The sequence below is a fragment of the Schistocerca nitens genome, chromosome 4, assembly GCF_023898315.1.
Source record: "Schistocerca nitens isolate TAMUIC-IGC-003100 chromosome 4, iqSchNite1.1, whole genome shotgun sequence".
Classification (NCBI taxonomy): Eukaryota; Metazoa; Arthropoda; class Insecta; order Orthoptera; family Acrididae; genus Schistocerca; species Schistocerca nitens.
Window position 1 is genome coordinate 198,223,975 of NC_064617.1, and position 15,179 is coordinate 198,239,153.

Genomic DNA, 15,179 nt, shown 5'->3' on the forward strand with positions numbered 1-15,179 from the left:
TTCTCTGGCTTCTTATGTTTTGATGCGAGATATTATAAGGGGCAGTCAAATGAAAACAAGATAGGCAGAAAAAAGTAAGTAAATAGTTTATTACTTCAAAAGTAATCACTATATCTGTTAATACACCTATATCAATCTTCAGTTAAGTAATTTAAGTTGTAGTTCAAACTGTTACCTACATACCCAACTATAATTATATGATCATCTTTACCTAGGTCAAAGGGCCTAGACCACACAGGTGACATGTCAGAGCCCAGACTCTGGATTAACAATAGTGTGTGAGATAAGGTAGTCAATACCCTCATGGAAAAATATTTGTGGTTGCCTACAGAACCATAACTGAACCCAGGCACGCACTTCTTTCTTCAAAGTAAATTGATAGTCATGAAGGTCTTTATCCAGGGCTTCAAACATATGGAAATCACATAGGGAAGGGTCAGGACTGTACAGAGGATGTGTGAGGGACTCCCAGCAAGCTTCTGCAGTGTAACCAAAACAATATTGGCAACATGTGGGCGGGCATTTTCCTCCAACAGAATGATGCCTTTTAGACTCCATTGCAGACATTTCACTGGGAAACCCTTACACACCCTCCATACAGTCCTGATCCCTCCCTAGGTGATTTCCATATTTTCAGAGCATGGAAGAAAGATATTTGTGGCTGTCAATTTGCTTTGGACAAAGAGGTGCCCACCATGGATACAACCATGGTTCCATAGGCAATAAAAAAGATTTTCCCATGAAGGCATTGACTATCTTGTCTCACTGTGGGATAAATGCATTAACAGTTATGGCAGTTACTTTTGGAATAATAAAAAGTTTACTTGCTTTTTTTCCCATCTGTCCTGTTTTCATTTCAGTGCTCCTTATACATAAGTGATCTTTTAAATTATGAGATTTGTGCAAAATGAAATATTGTGCTTTGTTAGTGGCTATTTCAATTGTATCTACATTTATTTTGCAGCTCTGTACTTCAGAAAAATTTAACTTAAAAATACCTATTGAAGTCACTGGAAATTATTGAGATAGATTGGGTACTACTTTGGTGAGACTGGATGCTGCTTACAATTAGACATGCAAGTTCCCTCTTAACAGAAGCATACAGTTGCAGGTAATGGCATTCTGCAAGGAAGTGACAGGTGATGTATCAGTCACATCCATTCATGAACACCCATCACTTTAGATTAGATTAAATTAGATTAGATTAGTACTTGTTCCATAGATCATGAATACGACACTTCGTAATGATGGAGGTTGGGGAATTACCCACTTACTATATCCAAAAATTCATCTAATGAGTAGAAGGAGTTGCCATTAAGAATTTCTTTTAATTTCCTTTTAAGTGCTATATGGCTATCTGTCAGACTTTTGATGCTATTACATAAGTGACCAAAGACTTTTGTGGCAGCATAATTTACCCCCTTCTGAGCCAAAGATAGATATAACCTTGAGTAGTGAAGATCATCCTTTCTCCTAGTGTTGTAGCCATGTACACTGCTATTACTTTTGAATTCGTTCGGATTGTTAATAACAAATTTCATAAGTGAATATATACACACCTGGAAATTGAAATAAGAACACCGTGAATTCATTGTCCCAGGAAGGGGAAACTTTATTGAGACATTCCTGGGGTCAGATACATCACATGATCACACTGACAGAACCACAGGCACATAGACACAGGCAACAGAGCATGCACAATGTCGGCACTAGTACAGTGTATATCCACCTTTCGCAGCAATGCAGGCTGCTATTCTCCCATGGAGACGATCGTAGAGATGCTGGATGTAGTCCTGTGGAACGGCTTGCCATGCCATTTCCACCTGGCGCCTCAGTTGGACCAGCGTTCCGTGCTGGATGTGCAGACCGCGTGAGACGACGCTTCATCCAGTCCCAAACATGCTCAATGGGGGACAGATCCGGAGATCTTGCTGGCCAGGGTAGTTGACTTACACCTTCTAGAGCACGTTGGGTGGCACGGGATACATGCGGACGTGCATTGTCCTGTTGGAACAGCAAGTTCCCTTGCCGGTCTAGGAATGGTAGAACGATGGGTTCGATGACGGTTTGGATGTACCGTGCACTATTCAGTGTCCCCTCGACGATCACCAGTGGTGTACGGCCAGTGTAGGAGATCGCTCCCCAGACCATGATGCCGAGTGTTGGCCCTGTGTGCCTTGGTCGTATGCAGTCCTGATTGTGGCGCTCACCTGCATGGCGCCAAACACGCATACGACCATCATTGGCACCAAGGCAGAAGCGACTCTCATCGCTGAAGACGACACGCCTCCATTCGTCCCTCCATTCACGCCTGTCGCGACACCACTGGAGGCGGGCTGCACGACGTTGGGGCGTGAGCGGAAGACGGCCTAACGGTGTGCGGGACCGTAGCCCAGCTTCATGGAGACGGTTGCGAATGGTCCTCGCCGATACCCCAGGAGCAACAGTGTCCCTAATTTGCTGGGAAGTGGCGGTGCGGTCCCCTACGGCACTGCGTAGGATCCTACGGTCTTGGCGTGCATCCATGCGTCGCTGCGGTCCGGTCCCAGGTCGACGGGCACGTGTACCTTCCGCCGACCACTGGCGACAACATCGATGTACTGTGGAGACCTCACGCCCCACGTGTTGAGCAATTCGGCGGTACGTCCACCCGGCCTCCCGCATGCCCACTATACGCCCTCGCTCAAAGTCCGTCAACTGCACATACGGTTCACGTCCACGCTGTCGCGGCATGCTACCAGTGTTAAAGACTGCGATGGAGCTCCGTATGCCACGGCAAACTGGCTGACACTGACGGCGGCGGTGCACAAATGCTGCGCAGCTAGCGCCATTCGACGGCCAACACCGCGGTTCCTGGTGTGTCCGCTGTGCCGTGCGTGTGATCATTGCTTGTACAGCCCTCTCGCAGTGTCCGGAGCAAGTATGGTGGGTCTGACACACCGGTGTCAATGTGTTCTGTTTTCCATTTCCAGGAGTGTATATTGTGAGGCTACAGCGAAGATTTCTAGCTCTTTAAATAAGTGTCTGCAGGATGATCTTGGATGAGCTCCAGCAATTATTCTCATTACATGCTTTTGTGCAATGAACACTCTTTTACTCAATGATGAGTTACCCCAGAATATGATGCCATACAAAAGCAGAGAATGAAAATAGGCGTGGTAAGCTACTTTACTCAGATGTATACCGCCAAAATTTGTGATGACCCTAATAGCATAAGTAGCTGAATTCAAACGTTTCAGCAGATCCTTAGTGTGTTTTTTCCAGTTCAATCCCTCATCAATGCACACACCTAGAAATTTTGAATATTCTACCTTAGCTACCGATTTCTGATCGAAGTCTATATTTATTAATGGGGTCATTCCATTTACTGTGTGGAACTGTATATACTGTGTTTCGTCAAAGTTTAATGAGAGCCCATTTGCAGAGAACTACTTAATGATTTTCTGAAAAACATCGTTTACAATTTCACCAGTTAATTCTTGTCTGTCGGGTGTGATAGCTATACTTGTATCATCGTCAAAAAGTACCAGCTTTGCATCTTCGTGAATATAGAATGGCAAGTCATTAATATATATTAAGAACAGCAGAGGACCCAAGATCGAACCTTGTGGCACCCCATTCTTGATTGTTCCCCAGTTTGAGAAATCACCAGTTTTTTGCATATTATGTGGACTGTTTATTTCAACTTTCTGCACTCTTCCCGTTAGGTATGATTTAAACCATTTGAGCACTGTCCCACTCATACCACAGTACTTGAGCTTATCTAGAAGTTTTCCATGATTTACACAATCAAAAGCCTTTGATAGATCACAAAAAATCCCAATGGGTGACTTTCGGTTACTCAGAGCATTAGTGAAAGTATATATAGCATTTTCTGTTGAAAAACCCTTCTGGAAACCAAACTGACATTTTCTTAAAACTTTATTTTTACAATGGTGTGAAGCTACTCTACAATACATTACTTTTTCGAGAATTTTGGATAAGGCAGTCAGAAGAGAGATTGGGCGGTAGTTGTTTATGCAGTGGTATAACAATGGCATACTTCAGTCTATCTGGGAAAATACCCTGCTTCAGAGAGCTATTACATATGTGGCTAAGAATCCCACTTATTTCTTGGGAACAAGCTCTTATTATCCTGCTGGAAATGCCATCAATCCCATGTGAGCTTTTATTCTTGAGAGAGTTTATTATCTTCCTAATTTCAGATGGAGAGGTGGGTGGAATTTCAATTGTATCAAATGGTGTGGGTAAGGCCTCTTCCATTAACTGCCTTGCTTCTTCTAATGAACATTTAGATCCTATTTTCTCTACAACATTTAAAAAATAATTATTCAATATGTTTTCGACTTCTGGCGTGTTGTATATCAAGTTTCCATTCACTTTGATGGTGATGCCGTCATCCTGTACTCTTGGTTGTCCTGTCTCCCTTGTAATAATATTCCAAATTGTTTTGATTTTGTTATCAGAGGTATTAATCTCAGACATGATGCACAAGCTTCTGGACTTTTTAATAACCTTTCTTAATGTAGCACAGTAGTTTTTATAATATTTGGCTGTTTCTGGGTCATTACTCTTTCTTGTTGTTAGATACAGTTCCCTTTTGTGGTTACAAGATATTTTTATTCCTTTAGTAAGCCAAGGTTTTTTGCATAGTTTCTTATAATTAGATTTAACTACTTTCTTGGGGAAACAGTTTTCAAATTCTCTTACGAGTGTATCATGAAATAAGTTATATTCTAAATCAGCATTGGGTTCCTTGTACACCTCATCCCAGTCTAACTGCTGAAGATTTTCTCAGAAATTCCTAATTGTTGAGTCATTAATTGAACGCACAACTTTGGTGGGTAGTTTTGAATTACTGAAGGAGCTATGTCATATACTGTAACTAGCTGAGCATCATGATCAGAAAGCCCATTCTCAACAGGACAAGAATTTATGTTTTTAAACCTATCTTGGTCTACAAAAGAGTTATCTATCAATGTGCTGCTGTCCTTTACTACCCGAGTAGGAAAATTAATGACAGATGTCAAATTGAAAGAACCGAGCAAGACTTCCAGATCATTCTTCCTATTACACTCTTTCAGTGAATCAACATTGAAGTCCCCACAAATAATAATTTGCTTTCCCCTATCTGACAGATAGCACAACAAGGTATCTAAGTTTTCCAGGAATAAATTAAAGGGACCTGTATACTGTTACAATTTTAAAAAAGCCCTCCTTCAGTTTAAGTTACAGGCACATGCTTCTATATGTTGCTCTAGACAAAACTTTTTTGTATCTAAACTTTCTACACAGTGATAACTTTTGACATATGTGGCAACTCCTCCTCCCACCTTATTCTCTCTACTCATATGTGCAGCTAGTTTATATCCACTGATATTTACCTTTTCCATATCAGACACAATGTAGCTTCTCAAGATCTGTACACATGTTCCATAGGGAAGTTTATCCAAGGCTTTTCATACCACCCAAAGAAAAATATAATCTTCAAAACAGTGCAATAAGTTTTCTCAAGTATTTGTCTGCTGCCATCCTCAATTTAGCAATTTAGGCTTTGTTCAAACAGTTATTTGCATCCTCAACTATAATTATATGATCAATTATGCCAAGATCTTCCCCAAGAGAATAGATCACAGGTGACCTCTCAGAGCTCAGACCCTGTCTCGAAAACCATCTTTGTCTGGTAATATTTAGCCATAAAGTCCACACTAGTTCTGACATTCTCCTGACTATTATATAGCAATAAGACCCATTTGGTCCCCATCACATTTTCCTTTCCAGACTTTGCTTAAGTTTTATGCCTGGTACTGTCATAATGAATCTGTCTGTTGCTTCATCAAAATGTTTTTATCCAGAGAAGAACTGAAGATGTTCAGGCTGAAACTATCATATTTATAGGATATCCTGGATATTTTCATTAATTTTACTGGCTTGACCAGAGCCCAATTACCTGATATAGCTCTAATATATCATAATATATCATAATTGGGCTTATTTTCCTAAGTAATTGCCAAATGAGCTTAATTTTCAAAACCAGAATACAGAGACATGACCTCACCTACGACAGGATTGGTAGTATGTTACTACCTCTACTCATAGTACCTATAAACCGTTCATCATAAGAATAAACCTGATGTAATAATTAGACTATGTATTCTTCTGCATTTGTTGGAACCTCATTGGATTTCTGTTTCAAGTGGGACTGCAGCCAAGCTGTCTCGAGTACTGTCAAGTACGATAATAAGGGTACGTATTGCACTGTGCATTACATGCACATCGACTTAGTGATAATACGAGGCAACAGCTTTACCAATGAATTTAACTCGGACACCACTGGCCGGACAGCTGGTACAGCTAGCTTGCAGTGACGTGGCCAGCTGCAGTTCACACGTGAAAAGAGATGAGGAGAGGTGCAATACAGCTTCGAATGTCAATAAATTTTTAAGCAGAATGAAATATTACACTGCAAGTCTCACACAATATACTCCCTGGATAACTAGATGAAAACCACAACACATCATTAACGTACTAATGTAATTAAAAACAAGAATCATGAAAATTCCTGAGTTAACCATAGGGTAATTTTTCTGCGTAAGCTGTGTTTAACGTAAGAGAGAATTGAAGGCTTTCACCATACAATTAAATACTGAAGCCACTGAAGGTATTACTTACAGTTAGTCATCTGGTAATCTCTTTGCTCCTTCCTTAACTGAATCTGAGAAATACATTACAGTTCTGGAATGTCACTTGCTATGGTGAGGATGTTATTAGTGAATGAACGTGTCGTTAGTGATTTTAACGCTTCAAGAATGGTGATTTTAACATCATAGACTGTCATAGTGGTGGAAGAGAGAATGTTTTTGAAGATGCAGAGTTGGAGACATTGCTGAGTGAAGACTCGCATCAAACGCAAGAAGAATTGGCATGATTAGTGGGAGTGACACAGAAAGCCATTTCAAAATGACTCAATGCTATGGGCATGATTCAGAAAGAAGGAACTTGGGTCCTGTGTGAGCTGAAACCAAAATATGTTGAACAGCATTTGTGTGTTTGTGAACAGTTGCTTCAGAGGCAAAAACGGAAGGAATTTCTGCATTGCATTATGACCAGGGACGAAAAATGGGTTCATTACAATAATCCTAAATGCAAAAAATCCTATATGCTTCCACATTGATGGCCATACCGAATATTCACAGTTCGCAGATCATGCTCTGCATGTGATGGAACCAGCTTGGTGTCATGTACTATGAGGTGTTAAAACCGAGTGAATCAATCACAGGTTCTCGTTATCAAACACAATTAATGTGTCTGAGCAGAGCATTTAAAGACAAATGGCTGCAATACAGTGAGAGGCATGATAAAGTGATTTTGCAGCATGACAACGCTTGACCCCAGATTGCAAAATAGGTCAAAATGTACTTGGAAAAGTTAAAATGGAAAGTCATACCCCACCCTCCATATTCTCCAGACATTGCTCCCTCTATCACCTGCTTAGATCAATGGTGCATGTTCTGGCTGAGCAACACTTCCAATCGCATGAAGAAGTCACAAATTGGATCGATTCATGGATCGCTTCAGAAGATGAAGAATTTTTTTGACACGGGATTTGTATACTGCCCGAAAGAAGGGAGAAAGTAGTGGTCAGTGATGGAAAATACTTTGAATGATACTTGTGTAACCAATTTGTTTCATTAAAGCCTCAAATGTTGGGGAGAAAGTGGTGGAAGCAAAGTTGTACACTTTGTATCTATATCATTTGTATATAGGTATGTTAATGGCAAATTTTCTATTTTTCTCAGAAACTTGATTTCTTTCCTAGTAAAACCTTGTCAAAACACCAAAAGTGTATTAATATGTGGAAATCTTAATTTTTCTGGAGAAACTGCCCACAAATCATAATTTGTAAAAGTTGCTAGATTTCTTATCCAAGCAGGTAGTGTTGACTCTATGGAAAAAATCACAGACTTTGGCTAATTAGACCACAGTGAACCCATTGTTTGTGTGAGCTCCACCAGCTATATGTGATACAGTTATCAAAATCTAAATAATTTCATGTATGACCTAAAGAAAGTGAACTGGAAAAGACAATTAATTCATTAACAACAAACAAAAATGTTTGTATTATACAGGTATTTTGACACTACAACATTTACCACCTCCCAGAAAGAAGTTAAGCACCTCCCAGTTTAGGTTTCTCAGCTTTGCCGTGGTGCTCTCCTATAGACCAAGCAAATCTGTGACTGTTTGTGTTGCTGTTCTTTGTATACATTTAGTATTCTCTGTTAATCTTATCTGATACAGGTCACACATGCTTGAACAGTATTTTAGTATAGGCTGTGTGAAGATAATACAGAATGTTACCTCTGGTGGAAATTTACTGAAAGATGTGGAAGTACCTTCAGGCATGCCCAGGGAAGTGTGTTGGAACATTTACTGTTCATGTTTTATATTAAAGAGCTGGCAGACAGTACTAATAAAATACCTAAGAATCTTGGAGAGTTGATAGAGTTATGCATTCTTTGTCTGGAGAAAGCTACACAAATACAAGGGTAAGTCAATTATTATTCGCAATTTAGTTATATTTTTGTTTATTTTGGTAGTATTATCATTTTACATTGATGGCACTGCTTTATTTATTTGTTGTTATATCTTTGCAATTTTCAAGCTACTAGGTTAGTTTCATTATCGCTGCCATACTGTTGATCATGGCTACTCCACTGCCTATTGGCACCAAAGAAGAGTATCAGGGGTCAAAATTCATCAAAGACTTTCGGTTCGGAATGGGAACAGTGTTTTGCCACAGCGAAGTGTCTATGAATGGATTTAAAAATTTCAAAATGGTTGCACAGGTGTTACACATGATGAAGGAGCCAGACAACCATTTACTGCCACGAATGAAGAAACCATTGAGCATTCACATGAAATGATTCTCTTAGACAGACGATTAATTATTGACAAAGTGGCACATTGCCTGCAAATTAGTCATGGTTCTTCCTACAAAATCATCCACAGCAGACTTGGGTTTCATAAAGTTTGTGCAAGATGGGTCCCAAAACAACTCACACAGTTGCATAAGCAAACACACTTGGACATCTGCAAAAAACGTTTGGATTGCTACGGTAACAAAGGGGACAACTTCTTAGATAGGATCATTACTGATGATGAAACATGGACCCATCATTACAAGCCAGAGAGTACATGGCAGAGCATGGAATGAAAACATCCAAATTTGCCATGCAAGAAAAACATCAAGGCCCAACCATCCACAGCAAAACTGATGCTTACAGTTTTTTGGGGTGCACAAGTTCCAGTACTGTAACATTATGGGGAAAGGTCACAACAATAAACAGTGTACATTACAGTGAGATGCTTACTGCAAGGCTAAAGCCTGCAACTCAAAGCAAATGCTGAGGATTGCTGTCAAAAGGTGTTATGTTATTGCACGACAATGCCCATCCACATACTGCTGCCCACACTGCTGAAACACTCCAGAAACTCATATCTGAATTACTGGATCATACTTGTAGTCAAAATCTTGCCCTGTCAATTTGCCGCAGACAAAGCAGTGAAAGAAGTGGAGCATTCCTGGCTTGCAGCTCAATTGAGAACCTTTTTTTTTATGAGGGCATCAGGAAGCTTTGTACAACAATGAACCAAGTGCATTACAGTGCAAGTAGATTAAGTTGAAAAACAATGTTCTTGTAAGTTTCCTATTTTTTTAAAATAAAATTTTATGACTACTTTGTGGACAATATTTGACTTACCCTCGTATTAAGTCATATCTTAATAAGATTTCAAACTGATGCAAAGCTTCTAACTTGCTTTATAGTAAAACATATAAAACTATGTGCCATCTATTTAGGTATAATAGTGTTCTAAAATTATGAACATATTATTTCTATATTAATAATAAGCAAATAGTTTCTTTGAGGATTATCTGCTGTTTACACATCTATCATTATGCACAACAATATCTGAGTAAGTAGTTGTAGATCATGGGGTAAGAGCCTGAAACCTAGGTTACATATATAGATCATTTATGAAATGAATGTTTTTTTCTTTTTTTCTCATAATAATGTTTCACAAAGTACTCACAGTGAAATTGAAAGAAATAAAGTACTCATAGATTTTCGTATACTCAAAGTATATTGTAAGTAGTTACTGTGTAATATAACTGCAAAAATTTAATACTGTGTAATATAACTGCAAAAATTTAAGTTTTTTCTAAGGTAATAGCTTTCATATACAATGAAAAAAAATTTGTTTACGGCCATTAAAAGTGTAAGATGTATACTGTTTGTTGATACCAAATAAAAAGAATTATCAGTAACATAGGAAAAGATAAATTGCTACTTACCCTAAAGATGACACATTAAGTTTTAGACAGGCACAATTAAAAGACACTTATACAAGCTTTCAGCCACAGTCTTCTTCAGCAAAAGAGAAACACACGCCATTCATACACATGAACAAGCACCTTATGCACACAGGACTGCCAACTCAGGACAGAATGGCTCAGGCAGCTGGATATGGCTGAAAGTTTTCTGTATAATTGTCTTTTTGTTGTGCCTGTCTGCAACTTAATGTGTCATCTTAAGGGTAAGTGGCAATCTATCTTTTCCTACATTGTTGATATTCCTACATGGAGTTTCCTTTGTTTGAATATGCAGTAATGGTAGTTTCAACTGTTTGATGGACACACTTATTTAACACAACAAAAAAACCATGCTATCTTTTGAGTTTATGATCTTTTAACATATACACTCCTACTATGCTATTGTGACTTAAAATGCTGCTTGAAGCTGTAGGGGCGCATGTTTTGGTGTGTGTGTGTGTGTGTGTGTGTGTGTGTGTGTGTGTGTGTGTGTGTGCGTGTGTGCGTGTGCGTGTGTGTGCGTGTGTGCGTGTGTGTGTGTGTGTGCGCGCGCGCGCAAGCACATGCGCTCGTACGCACATATGTGTGTGTGTGTGTGTGTGTCTGTGTGTGTGTGTGTGTGTGTGTGACAATTAAGCATAAGCTGAAAGTAATTGTCTGAAGTGTCTGTATACGGAAGTGAAACATAATGAGAAATATCCCAGATGACAAGAGAACAAAAGTGTTTGAAATGTGTTACTACAGAAGAATGATGAAGTTTAGACTGGTACTTTGGATAACTAATGAAGAGGTGCTGGACTGAAATTAGGAACAAGAAAATTTACAGAAAACTAAAAGAAGGTATAATTTGATAGCACACATCCTGAGAGGTGACAATTTGGTTATGGAGGGAAGTGTGTTGCTTTTCTTGTAGTCTTCAATCCCTAAGACTGGTTTGATGCAGCTCTTTGTGCTATTCTATCCTGTGCAAGCCCCTTCACCTTCAAGTAACTGCTGCAACCCATATCCTTCTGAATCTGCTTACTGTATTCATCTCTTGGTCTCCATCTAAGATTGTTACCTGCCACACTTCCCTCCAGCACCAAATTGGTGATCCCTTGATGTCACAGAATGTGTCCTACCAACAGATCCCTTCTTCTAGTCAAATTGTTCCACAAATTTCTCTTCTCCCCAATTCTATTCAGTACCTCCTCATTAGTTAAGTGATCTACCCATCAATCTTCAACATTCTTCTGTAACGCTATATTTCAAATTCTTGTATTCTCTTCTTGTCTAAACTATTTACTGTCCATGTGGCACTTCTATACATGGCTGCACTCTATACAAATACTTTCAGAAAGGTCTTCCTGATGCTTAAATTTACCTCAATGTTAACAAATTTCTCTTCTTCAGAAACACTTTTCTTGCCATTGCCAGTCTGCATTTTATATCCTCCCCACCTTGACCAGCATCAGTTATTTTGCTTCCCAAATAGCAAAACTCATCTGCTACTTTGTACCTCATTTACTAATCTAATTTCCTCACCATCACCCAATTTAATTAGAATACATTCCATTGTACTAACTTTTCTTTTGTTGATGTTCATGCCATTCGACTGCTCTTCCAAGTCCTTTGCTGTCTCTGACAGAATTTCAATGTCATTGGTAAACCTCCCAGTTTTTATTTCTTCTCCTTTATCTTTAATTCCTACTCCAATTTTTTATTTTGTTTCTTTTACTGCTTGCTCAATATATAGATTGAATAACATTGGGGATAGGCTACAACATTGTCTCACTCCATTCTCAGCCACTGCTTCCCTTTCATGCGCCTTGGCTCTTATAACTGCCATCTGGTTTCTGTACAAATGTGTGGCGTAAAAATTGGAGATTGGTTGGTTGGTTTGTGGGATTAAAGGGACCAGACTGCGATGGTCATCGGTCCCTTTTTCCAAAAAATTAAAACCACCCAAAGAGAATAAAAAACGAACAGCAGGAAAGACGTCAGACGACACAGGACGAGAAAGACTCCGACAGAGATCAGACAAAACAAATTAAAACACACAGAGTGTGACGGTGGTTAGCCGACCATAGAGAAAAAAAGAGGAAAAGCCAACCACCAAGAACACATTAAAAACTCAGTTTAAAATCAGAGGCTAAAAGCCAGAATCAACACTAAAAAACAAACACTCAGATTAAACTATAAAAAAACCCCTGCCCAAATAAAACGCAAAACTAAGTCCACCATGGCAGAGTCATCTAGTAAAAGGGCAGGTAGCGTATCAGGCAGCGCAAATGTCTGCCTGAGCACAGTTAAAAGCGGACAAGTTAATAAAATGTGCACCACCGTCAAAACCGCCCCACAGCGACAGAGAGGCGGGTCCTCACGACGCAATAAATAACTGTGAGACAGTCGGGTGTGGTCAATGCGGAGCCGACAAAGAACAACTGAATCTCTGCGAGTGGCTCGCATGGATGACTGCCACACACGCATCGTCGCCTTGAGAGAACGGAGTTTGTTTGGCATGGGCAGATTGCGCCATTCAGTGTCCCAAAGCGAGAGAACTTCGCGGCGGAAGACTGCCCGCAAATCAGTCTCTGGGAGGCCAATGTCCAGGGTGGGTTCAGTGGTGGCCTGTTTGGCCAGGTGGTCAACACATTCATTGCCCGGGATACCGACGTGACTGGGGGTCCACACAAAGACCACAGAGCGGCCGCAACGTGCAAGAGTATGCAGGGACTCATGGATAGCCATCACCAGACGAGAACGAGGAAAACACTGGTCGAGAGCTCGTAAACCGCTCAGGGAATCGCTACAGATAACAAAGGACTCACCTGAGCAGGAGCGGATATACTCTAGGGCATGAAAGATGGTGACCAGCTCCGCAGTGTAAACGCTGCAGCCATCCGGCAAGGAACGTTGTTCGGAATGGTCCCCTAGAGTTAGCGCATACCCGACACGACCAGCAACCATCGAACCGTCAGTGTAAACAATTCCAGAGCCCTGATACATGGCCAGGATCGAATAAAAGCGGCGGCGGAAGGCCTCTGGAGGGACTGAGTCCTTCGAGCCCCGTGCCAAGTCGAACCGAAGGCAAGGGCGAGGAACACACCACGGGGGTGTACGCAGAGGTGCCCGGAAAGGAGGTGGATCAGGGAAAAACCCAAGCCCGGAGAGAAGCTCCTTGACACATACGGCGATCGGACAACCCGACCTGGGCCGACGGTCTGGCAGATGGACGACGGACTGTGGGAACAGGACACGGTAATTTGGATGCCCGGGCAAGCTAAAAACATGGGCAGCATAAGCAGCCAGTAATTGTTGGCGTCATAACCACAGTGGAGGGACACCTGCCTCCACTAGTATGCTGTCCACAGGGCTGGTGCGGAAAGCACCAGTGGCAAGGCGTATCCCGCTATGGAGGACTGGGTCCAGCACCCGCAACGCAGATGGGGAAGCTGAGCCATAAGCCAGGCTCCCATAATCCAGATGAGACTGGATTAACGCCTGGTAGAGCCGGAACAGGGTAGATCGGTCGGCACCCCAGCGGGTGTGGCTCAAACATCGCAGAGCATTGAGATGCCGCCAACATGCCTGTTTGAGCTGCCGGATATGAGGCAGCCAAGTCAACCGGGCATCGAAAACCACCCCCAAAAACCTGTGTGATTCCACCACTGAAAGAAGTTCGCCGTTAAGAGAAAGCTGCGGCTCCGGGTGGACAGTACGTCGCCGGCAGAAATGCATAACGCAGGTCTTGGCTGCCGAAAACTGGAACCCATGAGCTACAGCCCAAGACTGCGCCTTGCAGATAGCGCCCTGTAGCTGACGTTCAACAGCTGCAATGCCAGTAGAGCTGTAGTAAAGGCAGAAGTCGTCAGCATACAGGGAAGCGGAGACAGAATTTCCCACAGTCACAGCGAGCCCGTTAATGGCTATTAAAAACATGCAGACACTTAAAACAGAACCCTGTGGCACACCGGTCTCCTGGACGTGGGAGGAACTGTATGAGGCCGCGACTTGCACGCGGAAGGTACGATACGACAGAAAATTGCGGATAAAAATAGGCAGAGGACCCCGAAGACCCCATCCATGAAGCGTAGAAAGGATGTGATGACGCCATGTCATATCGTACGCCTTCCGCATGTCGAAAAAGACAGCGACCAGGTGCTGACGGCGGGCAAAGGCAGTACGGATGGCCGACTCCAGGCTCACCAGATTGTCGGTGGTGGAGCGGCCTTTACGGAACCCACCCTGAGATGAAGCCAGAAGGCCCCGAGACTCCAATACCCAATTTAAGCGCCGGCTCACCATCCGTTCAAGAAACTTGCAAAGAACGTTGGTGAGGCTAATGGGACGGTAGCTGTCCACCTCCAGAGGGTTCTTTCCAGGTTTCAAAACGGGGATGACAATGCTGTCCCGCCATTGCGACGGAAACTCCCCCTCGACCCAAAGACGGTTGTAAAGATCGAGGAGGTGTCGCTGGCAGTCCACTGAAAGGTGTTTCAGCATCTGACAGTGGATGCCATCTGGCCCAGGAGCCGTATCAGGGCAAGCGGCTAGGGCACTGCGAAATTGCCACTCACTGAATGGAGCATTGTAAGAATCTGGGTGGTGGGTGCGAAACGAAAGGCTCCGATGTTCCATCCGCTCTTTAATGGAGTGGAAGGCCTGGGGGTAATTCGCAGAAGCGGAACTCATAGCAAAATGCTCTGCCAAGCGGTTTGCAATAACGTCGGAGTCAGTACAAACTGCGCCATTCAGTGAGAGCGCAGGGACGCTGACAGGGGTCCGATAGCCGTAGACGCGTCGAATCTTGGCCCAGACCTGC

General features: G+C 42.0%; 1 protein-coding gene across 1 annotated transcript in view; it reads right to left on the reverse strand.

Annotated features, from left to right (window-relative positions):
• LOC126251630 (uncharacterized) overlaps positions 1 to 15,179 on the reverse strand; it is a 184,774-nt gene that overhangs the window by 1,474 nt on the left and 168,121 nt on the right. The window lies entirely within an intron of this gene.